The sequence below is a fragment of the Zootoca vivipara genome, chromosome 2 (assembly GCF_963506605.1).
Source record: "Zootoca vivipara chromosome 2, rZooViv1.1, whole genome shotgun sequence".
Taxonomy (NCBI): Eukaryota; Metazoa; Chordata; class Lepidosauria; order Squamata; family Lacertidae; genus Zootoca; species Zootoca vivipara.
Window position 1 is genome coordinate 105,793,511 of NC_083277.1, and position 7,943 is coordinate 105,801,453.

The 7,943-nt window shown below is 44.3% G+C and overlaps 1 long non-coding RNA gene across 1 annotated transcript; it reads right to left on the reverse strand.

The window, feature by feature from the left end:
* Positions 1–2,684: 2,684 nt before the first annotated feature.
* On the reverse strand, positions 2,685–7,230 carry LOC132591760 (uncharacterized). Its single transcript, XR_009557218.1, has 2 exons — positions 5,318–7,230; positions 2,685–3,731 (listed from the first exon to the last, which is right to left on the reverse strand). It is a non-coding gene; the product is annotated as an uncharacterized LOC132591760 (long non-coding RNA).
* Between the last annotated feature and the right edge of the window lie 713 nt (positions 7,231–7,943).

Below are 7,943 nucleotides of genomic sequence, written 5' to 3' on the forward strand. Positions count from 1 at the left end.
CCACCACAGAAAAGGCCCGTTCTTGTGTTGCCGCTCGCCGGACCTCTCACAGAGGAGGCACACACAAAGAAGGGCCTCAGATGGTGATCGCAGGGTCCAGGTCAGTTCATATGGGGAGAGGCAGTCCTTGAGCTATTGCACACTGGAACACCTGGGGGGTCTCAAATTTCACCAGCACCGTGTGACGCCAAAATTTGGTACTCCTGCCTTTCGCCTTTCATTCTACCTCATACCGGTAGTTGTGGCGTCCCCAAGGCTCTGCACCCAATGTGGCCAAATGGTCGCACTCCTCTAAATCCAACTCCATATTGCGGTACTGAGCCATTTAAGGCTTTATAGGTCAAAACCAGCACTATAGAGCTGCCCCCTTTAGACCAGAGCTTTCCTTTTTTAATATTATTTTATTAATTTTCCAAAAAACAAAAAAATTAAAACAATACATATTCAAACATAGAAAAAAATAGAGTTGACTTCCCCCTATTCCCTTCCCTGTTTCCATTTGTTTGTCATCATACAGCATGTCCATTTTAAATTAGAAAATCATTAAAATTACTTATTGTCCAGTCTTTATAAGTATTTTAAAATACTGCTAATGTACAGTGGTACCTTGGTTTGCAACCGTTTTGGATTACAACCACATCAAACCCGGAAGTGCATGTCCCTTTTTTATTATTACAACCCTTTTTTTTTTTTTTGAGGCCCCATTGGCGAAAGTGCGCCTTGGGTTACAACCTGTTTTGGTTTACAACCGGGCCTCCGGAACAGATTGTAAACCAAGGTACCACTGTATTAACCTTTGTACATTGCTTCTGTATATATGCAATCAGATCAGAGCTTTCCAAACTGGGTGTTGTGACACATAAGTGTGTCGGCTGCAGGGTGTAGGTGTGTCATGTGAATACTCCCCACGTGCCTTCCAAGGCTGGAAAGGGGTTAGTTTAACCTCCAGTTCTCTAGTAAAACTGAATTACTGTGTCACAAAAGGATGCATGTCTATATATATATATATATTTATTGAGCATCAATCTTTATACAATTCAACATAAACAATAAACAAATAATCTGTAAACCAATAAACATAAAGAATAATCCGTAATATCCATAAATAATAATAATAACAACGATAAAAGCAAACAAAAAAACAACAAAATTTCACCAAATACCAATCACCCCCCAACACCTACCCCCCTCCCCCACAAGCTTCCCTCCTTTATTTACCAGACTTCTATTTTCACTTCGGCTTCAATTTTCTAGGTATAATCCATCACTTACATATATTCTCTGCATGCATTCTGTCTTTCCTGTATTCCTCTATCACTCTTATCTTATATCTCCACTCTTTATTTTTATATCCCTTCATATCTTTTTATTCTAAGCATGTGAGCATGCCCTCTTTTAAAAAGTATTTTTTTATATATTCATCATAACTTTCCCATTCGCTTCTTAATATTTGTTTCGGTTGATTTCTCAAGGCTACTGTCAGCTTGGCCAGCTTGGCCATTAATAAATACTCACTAAGCTTGTTTATCCACTCTTCTTTTGTTGGTATTTTGGATGTCTTCCAATAAGTAGCTATTAGAACCCTGGCTGCTGTGCACGCGTACAAGAACACTGTCTTATTCTTTTGGGGGATCTCTTCACTTAATAAACCTAATAGGTAGAGCTCTGGTTTTTTCTTTATCGATGCATGTCTAAAAAGTGTGCCACCAACATGAAAAGTTTGGGAAGCTGTGCTTTAGATGGTAACGTGCATTGCTGTGCTTACTTCAAAATGTGCTCTGCTTGTGAGATGGGGTGTCCCTGCTAACAAGGGCCCTGGACATCTCCCCCAAAATCCTACCCTGATAACACCAGACAGTTTCTTCATGCTGTTGGTATGGGTGGTGGTTACCCTTGTTTTTTGTCTGAGCACCCTCAGAGTGTGTCAGATTCCAGTTTTACCCATTTCGCCAGAGTTTCTTGGGGAATCTAGGGCTTCTGCATTCAGAACTACCGGTAAGTATTCTGGAAAGCATGGCCTTCATTTTGAAAATGGCAAGTTTGTAACCCACATGTGTTTGCAAAGCAACACCTGTGGGAAATGTCTGCTGAAGGTTCTGAAGAGTTATGGGTGGTGCCTCTGGTGTGGATAGTGCAGATGCAGTTTTAGTTGCTTGTTCTATTTTTTCCGTCTCAGGCGAGGACAAGTCTGATCTTTCAGTTGCCCATACCAAGGAATCAAGTATTCATTAGATTTAGCTTCAAGTTTCCCTGTGCGTAAAATGATTCCCCCGCTTTCTGGCAGAAAACTTTGCTTCAGGTGTACGGAAAGTTATCAGAAATCATTATAGGTAGGGTGACCTGCCCCAAAGTAAGGCAGAGCTAGTATATATTTTCTCTACCTTTTGAAGACTATTTGGGAACACCGAGCTAGCTTATTTTTGTATCTTGAACATGCACCTGTTTACTCAAGCATTCCCCTGACCACCCTGAGCCAACTTTTTAAAGTGTTGATTTTTATGGGTTTGTTTTATTGTATAATTTAAATATGAATATTTAATGTTCTGGTGAGATTGTTTTGTTGTGTATCGATTCTACAACTGGTTTTATGCTTGCAAATTGCTTAGAAGCCGTTCTGGAATGAAAGCAGTATATTAATAGCTGTTGTGCGGAAGATGGAATTTTGCTGCATGCAGCTTTTCTTAAACCTGCTTTTCCCAAGCTGCACCTACCTGTGGGGCTGGTAGCAGCGGCCAGCATTGCTAGGCACCCGCCAGGGCCTAGAGTCGGCCCTTGGAATCCCTTGGCTTTGTTGTCACAGGCTGTCCATCTTTCCTCTCAAAAAAGACCCTGTATACAGGGGCGTCTTACCCATAGAGGCTAGTAGTGCGGGGCGCCAGGACGCCAAGTTCTGGAGGGAGCCAGGGAAGAAACAGAGGCTGGACGCAGTGCCTCCCGGCATCAGCTCGCTGCCCTTGCCCGCCTCCATGCCGAAGCAGCGCTGCGCCCGGAGCCTCTGTCTGCTGTGGCCACTGCGACATGAAGTGGCCAGCTGAGCCGGGAGGTGCCGCATACAGCCTCCGCATTTTCCCCGCCGGAGGAGCTGCCCTCCAGCCACTGCCCACCTCCTCCAGCCCCACCAGCAGCGCCGTCCTCCCTAAAAAAAACTCTGGGGGGCGCCGGAGGGAGCTTTGCACTACGGCGCCGGATATGCTTAAGGCGGCCCTGCCTGTATGTTGGTCAAGCAGGGCAGCTCCCATACAAAGTCGGGGAGAGTTGTAGCCCAGCAACATCCAGAGGGCCAGTGGTTCCCCACCACTAATATGTAGGAAGAGAGCAATGCTATCAAGGATGGGGATGCTGGGCTACGCATGGGACACTGTACACAGGAAGCCAACTAATAGCAGGTGAGATTATTTGTCCGTCTAGTTCAGCATTGCCTACTCTTACTGGCAGTAGCTCCCCAGCATCTCAGGAAGAGTTATTTCCCATCATTTGCTTCCTGATCCTCATAACTGGAGGTGCCAGGGACCAAACCCCAAGTGCTGGCAATCCACGCTACGCCACTGAATGGAACAGCTTCCCCTATATGAAGGGGAAGGGCCAACGTACCTGCATTAAACCCACTCTAGGCTGCCACCACTACCATCCAAAACAATTCGGTATTTCACAAGTGTGGGGGTGAGCTGCATTCTGGGATCTCATTCAGGAATTCCAATGTGGCATGCAGGGTGGAGGGGAATGATAAAGACCTGAAATATGAAAGGTGGGTGGAAAGTGAGCCACAGGGCAGCTTTTTGGATGCTTGCTAACCATACCAACAAAATATGTGGAATACTTTGACAGGGAACGGTATTGATGCAAAGCACACAATCCGTGGCAAGATACCCTCTGAGTTATCTTTAAGGGTGGTGTTTTCTGGACCCTTTACATACCTAGCTATGTAATAAAGGCATGACGAGTGTAGCTGGGAAAGTGAGACTGAGATTTAACTGGTAATATGGTCAGCAAAGAATACAAAAGCTGAAGCAAATAAAGAATGCAAAGAGGAAGTTATCTGCTTATCTGTGCCAATGTTATCGAACAGTAGCTGGGTAAACCAGCCTGACCGGCGTGTAATTTTAATTGGCAGAGTTTCACTCTTGTTTAAGAAGCGGTTCACTAGATTTCATTAAACTACTGCAAAATGTTAACACTATTTTAGGGCGAGCAGATAGCCGAGGAACTTTGCTGAATGGTTTTGCTATTAACCTACCTGACCCCTTACACCCCTACTCAATTTATGAGGTCCAGGGGCATAGCGTGGGTTGCCGGAGGGCAGGGCAGGACAAGTATTGGACTGGGGAGCAGTCAGTCCATTCGCTGGCCAGTGTCTAATCAAGGGAGTGTCTCCTTGCAAACTGGCCCCAACCTAGGAGCAGAGATAAGGCCGAGAAACACAAAGCCAGGAGCACTGCTGTGTTGCCTCACCCTTCTGTCTTTGCAGGTGCTTTCCTCCCTCCTTTCTCGGCGGGTGGCAGCAGTGGCAGTGCCCTCTCCCTCCTGGCTGGCCCAGCAGCGGGGCGCATGCCGGCATCATCGGTCATGAAAAGGTGGTGTTGCTGCTGCCACAGCCCCACCTGGACACTGCTTGCCTCCCCATGGCCCCGGTTTGAAGGAGCCTGTCGTGGGGGTGCCTCATTGTGCCCTCTCATAAATTTGGGCCCAGGACCTTGACCTTCCTGCCCCCCCCTGCAGGATACACCACTGGTGAGGTCTACAAGGGAGGTCAAACAGGGCCCTGCTCCCTGCTGAATTCCCAGCACTTACTGAAGGCTTTTGCCATTGTTGTTCCAGAAGAATTTATGGTTCTTTTTATTGAATTCTGATTTTAAAGTTTTAGCTCATTTTTAGTCTTGCTGTATTGGTTCTCCTGTACACCACTCAAAGAAAACTGTGATACAAATTGCTGAAATAAAAAATTAGTAGTGAAAAGACAAACTACACATTTGGGTAAAATATACATATGCTGATGTATGTATTATAAAGTCAACTGGACTTTTATACATAGGATGGCAAAATCTCTCAAAGCAGCAAAGAAGGAATAATAATCATGCAGATAAATAATCTAGTACTCAGTGTCATCTATTTTTCCCCCTGTCAGGGACTCAAGATAGTAGCTTACAGATAAAAATAAGAACAGCTAGAAACATAGGGGGGAAATATTTAAAACCCAATTAAACATTGATAGAATCAAAACTTTCTATATATACATATATTAAAATGCAGTACATTAAAGCCATACAAATAATTATCTCCCAGATTTTCAGTACAATCTCTTTATCATCAATGTACTTACTGATGCAGGGCCAGGGTTTTGTAACCTTGCTTAGGAGTCTGTTTGCCTCCGCTTATGCTCTGTGTGTATTTATCAATAAAGCAAATATTACGAAGACACCCTAAGCCTTCTGTGCTCTCGCATCAAAGGAAACTCAAGCCTGCAGCATTGCCTCTGGAACTTCTTCCTGCTCAGGCAAGTGGGGTGCACTTAACAGTCTCTAGAGTGGGAACCCTCTGTTTGCAATAGCAATGCAGCTCTGAGAATGGAACTGGGATAGCTTCGTTGGTAGAGCATGAGGCTCTTAATCTCAGGGTTGTGGGTTCGAGCCCCACATTGGGCAAAAGATTCCTGCATTGCAGAGGGTTGGACTAGATGACCCTTGTGGTACCTTTCCAACTCTTCAATGATATGATTCTACATCATAAAAGCAGTGTAGCATAGTGGCTGATGGAACGATAACCCAAAGTCCTGGGTTCAAATCTCACCTCTGCCATTAATACACTATTTGGCCATAAGGAAATATTTCCCTGTCTCGGTCAATTACTTTCTTCTGAGCAGACATGCCTAAGCACTGCGCTGTAAGAACGCAACACTTCCCACATACCGGTAGCTGCTCTCGCTTACTATTGTTTATTAAATTTGCATGCTGCCCTTCATCTGCAGATCTCAGGGCTGTTCGCAACATAAAGCTACAATATAAAAAACACAAAACTGCTTAATAAGCAAACAGCATCGCAAATAGTGTTGTAGTGCTGTGTACTGTGAGGGAGTGTATCCCTTGTTATAGGACAGGGGTCAGCAATTTTTTTCAGCAGGGGGCCAGTCCACTGTCCCTCAGACCTTGTGGGGGGCCGGACTATTTTTTTTGGGGGGGGGGGAATGAACGAATTCCTATGCCCCACAAATAACCCAGAGATGCATTTTAAATAAAAGGTCACATTCTACTCATGTAAAAACATGCCGATTCCCGGACCATCTGCGGAACTCCACATGACTGCCATGTTAATGTGATTTTCTCCATATGGGTGCTTACCCTTGAAGTATTTCGAAATATTTTAATCTATAATGGAGATCTAATGCGATTGTGGGTTTCAGCATTTTCTTTCCATTGGTAGATTCAGCAGATTAGAACTGAAATATTTAAAGAAGACATTTACTGCAACTCTCCTGTGGTTGCATATATCCGACATCTTTGAAGCTGGCAGAAACGATTAGAGATTTCCAAAAGACGCCAAGTACATTAAGAAGGCCTTGTTCGTTATAAGTAGCTTTAAAGAGTATTTGAAGCATATTTTTCCTTCCAAGTGTTCTGGTCACTCGAGTTTACCCCTCACAGAGCTACGGTTTTCAGCAACCCTTAACAAACTGCAGGACCCAGAATTATTTGAGGGAAATAATGTCCTTCTAGTGTTTAAAATGTAATGTGTGTAGCCAGGGTGAATCTTTGTTCTCACTTAGCTTTGTTATTTTTAGATACAACAGCTAATTGTGGCAACACCTCCTATGCTATAAGTTTCCTCGCTCTGTTTACAGCCTTGGGATGTGGTAACTAACCCTGAAGCCATTTCCAAGGTCTATTTCTCTAGAAGCATGAAAACAATTAGCATGGAATCACTTTGAAAAGACATCTTGCACAGGTGAGCTATTGCGATGCTGACAGACTCAGCCTTTTCTCATGTGAGATCAGTACTATTCAGAGGCAGGGTTGGCAGGAGGGTCATTTGGCCTGGGCTCTGAAGCTCAAAATATCAACAGTTAGACCCCCCCCCCAATTTATTGGCATTTGATGGGTTTTGCGGGGCTTTTCAGATCATCAGACCAAATTGTGACACACTCTCAGCTTAGAGCTGCAAATCTAAACAAGTAAAAGATGCAATTTGTTAAAAGGTAGGGGGGGGGAGGACCAAGACAGGTGGAGGCCATGTAGGTCCCCACCCCCCCGCAGAGAAGCATCCATGACAGCCGGGACATATGTGCATAAAACTAGTGGTTATGCAGGCATGTTTCCGGCAATGATCCTCAGGGTTAGGAGATACATGCACACACATCATTGGAATGTTGAATACCAAGTATACAATTGGTATTCTATAATAATTTTCTCGTAATACTCAAAAGAAGAAACGTAGCCTTGTACAACCTCTCTTTCCGTCATGAATGCTCAGCTGACATGCTGTCCGGAGGAACTGTGTCTGTAGTCATGGGTCATTTGTTTAGAAATCAGAAGAGTCCTGCTGGGATTCCCCTTTTCCTCTCTCTCTGAGCTTATTTGACTTCTCAGACCACAGGAGCATGACCTCACATTTTCCAAACAAATGTCAACTGAGAGGAGTGATGAATTAATTAAGGCAGAAACTGTGGGTGTGTGGGTTGGAGACTTCACAAGGAAATCACTACTGCCGTTTTCGTTTCCACGGAAGCGTTTGACACAGGATGAACTGCTATCTCAAAACATACAAGGAGCAGTACGGTAGGCTGCCTATATATTGGGAGTGATTAAGCTATACCTCCACCTAGTGGGTAATTCTGTCATTTAAGAACGTAAGATAGTTGGGTGCAGTGCCTTTTTTCCCCAGAAAAAGAGGTGCAGGAACTCCTGCTTTTTTTTAGGGGGGAGCCAAAGTTGTAGAGGTTTTTTTTAGGGGCA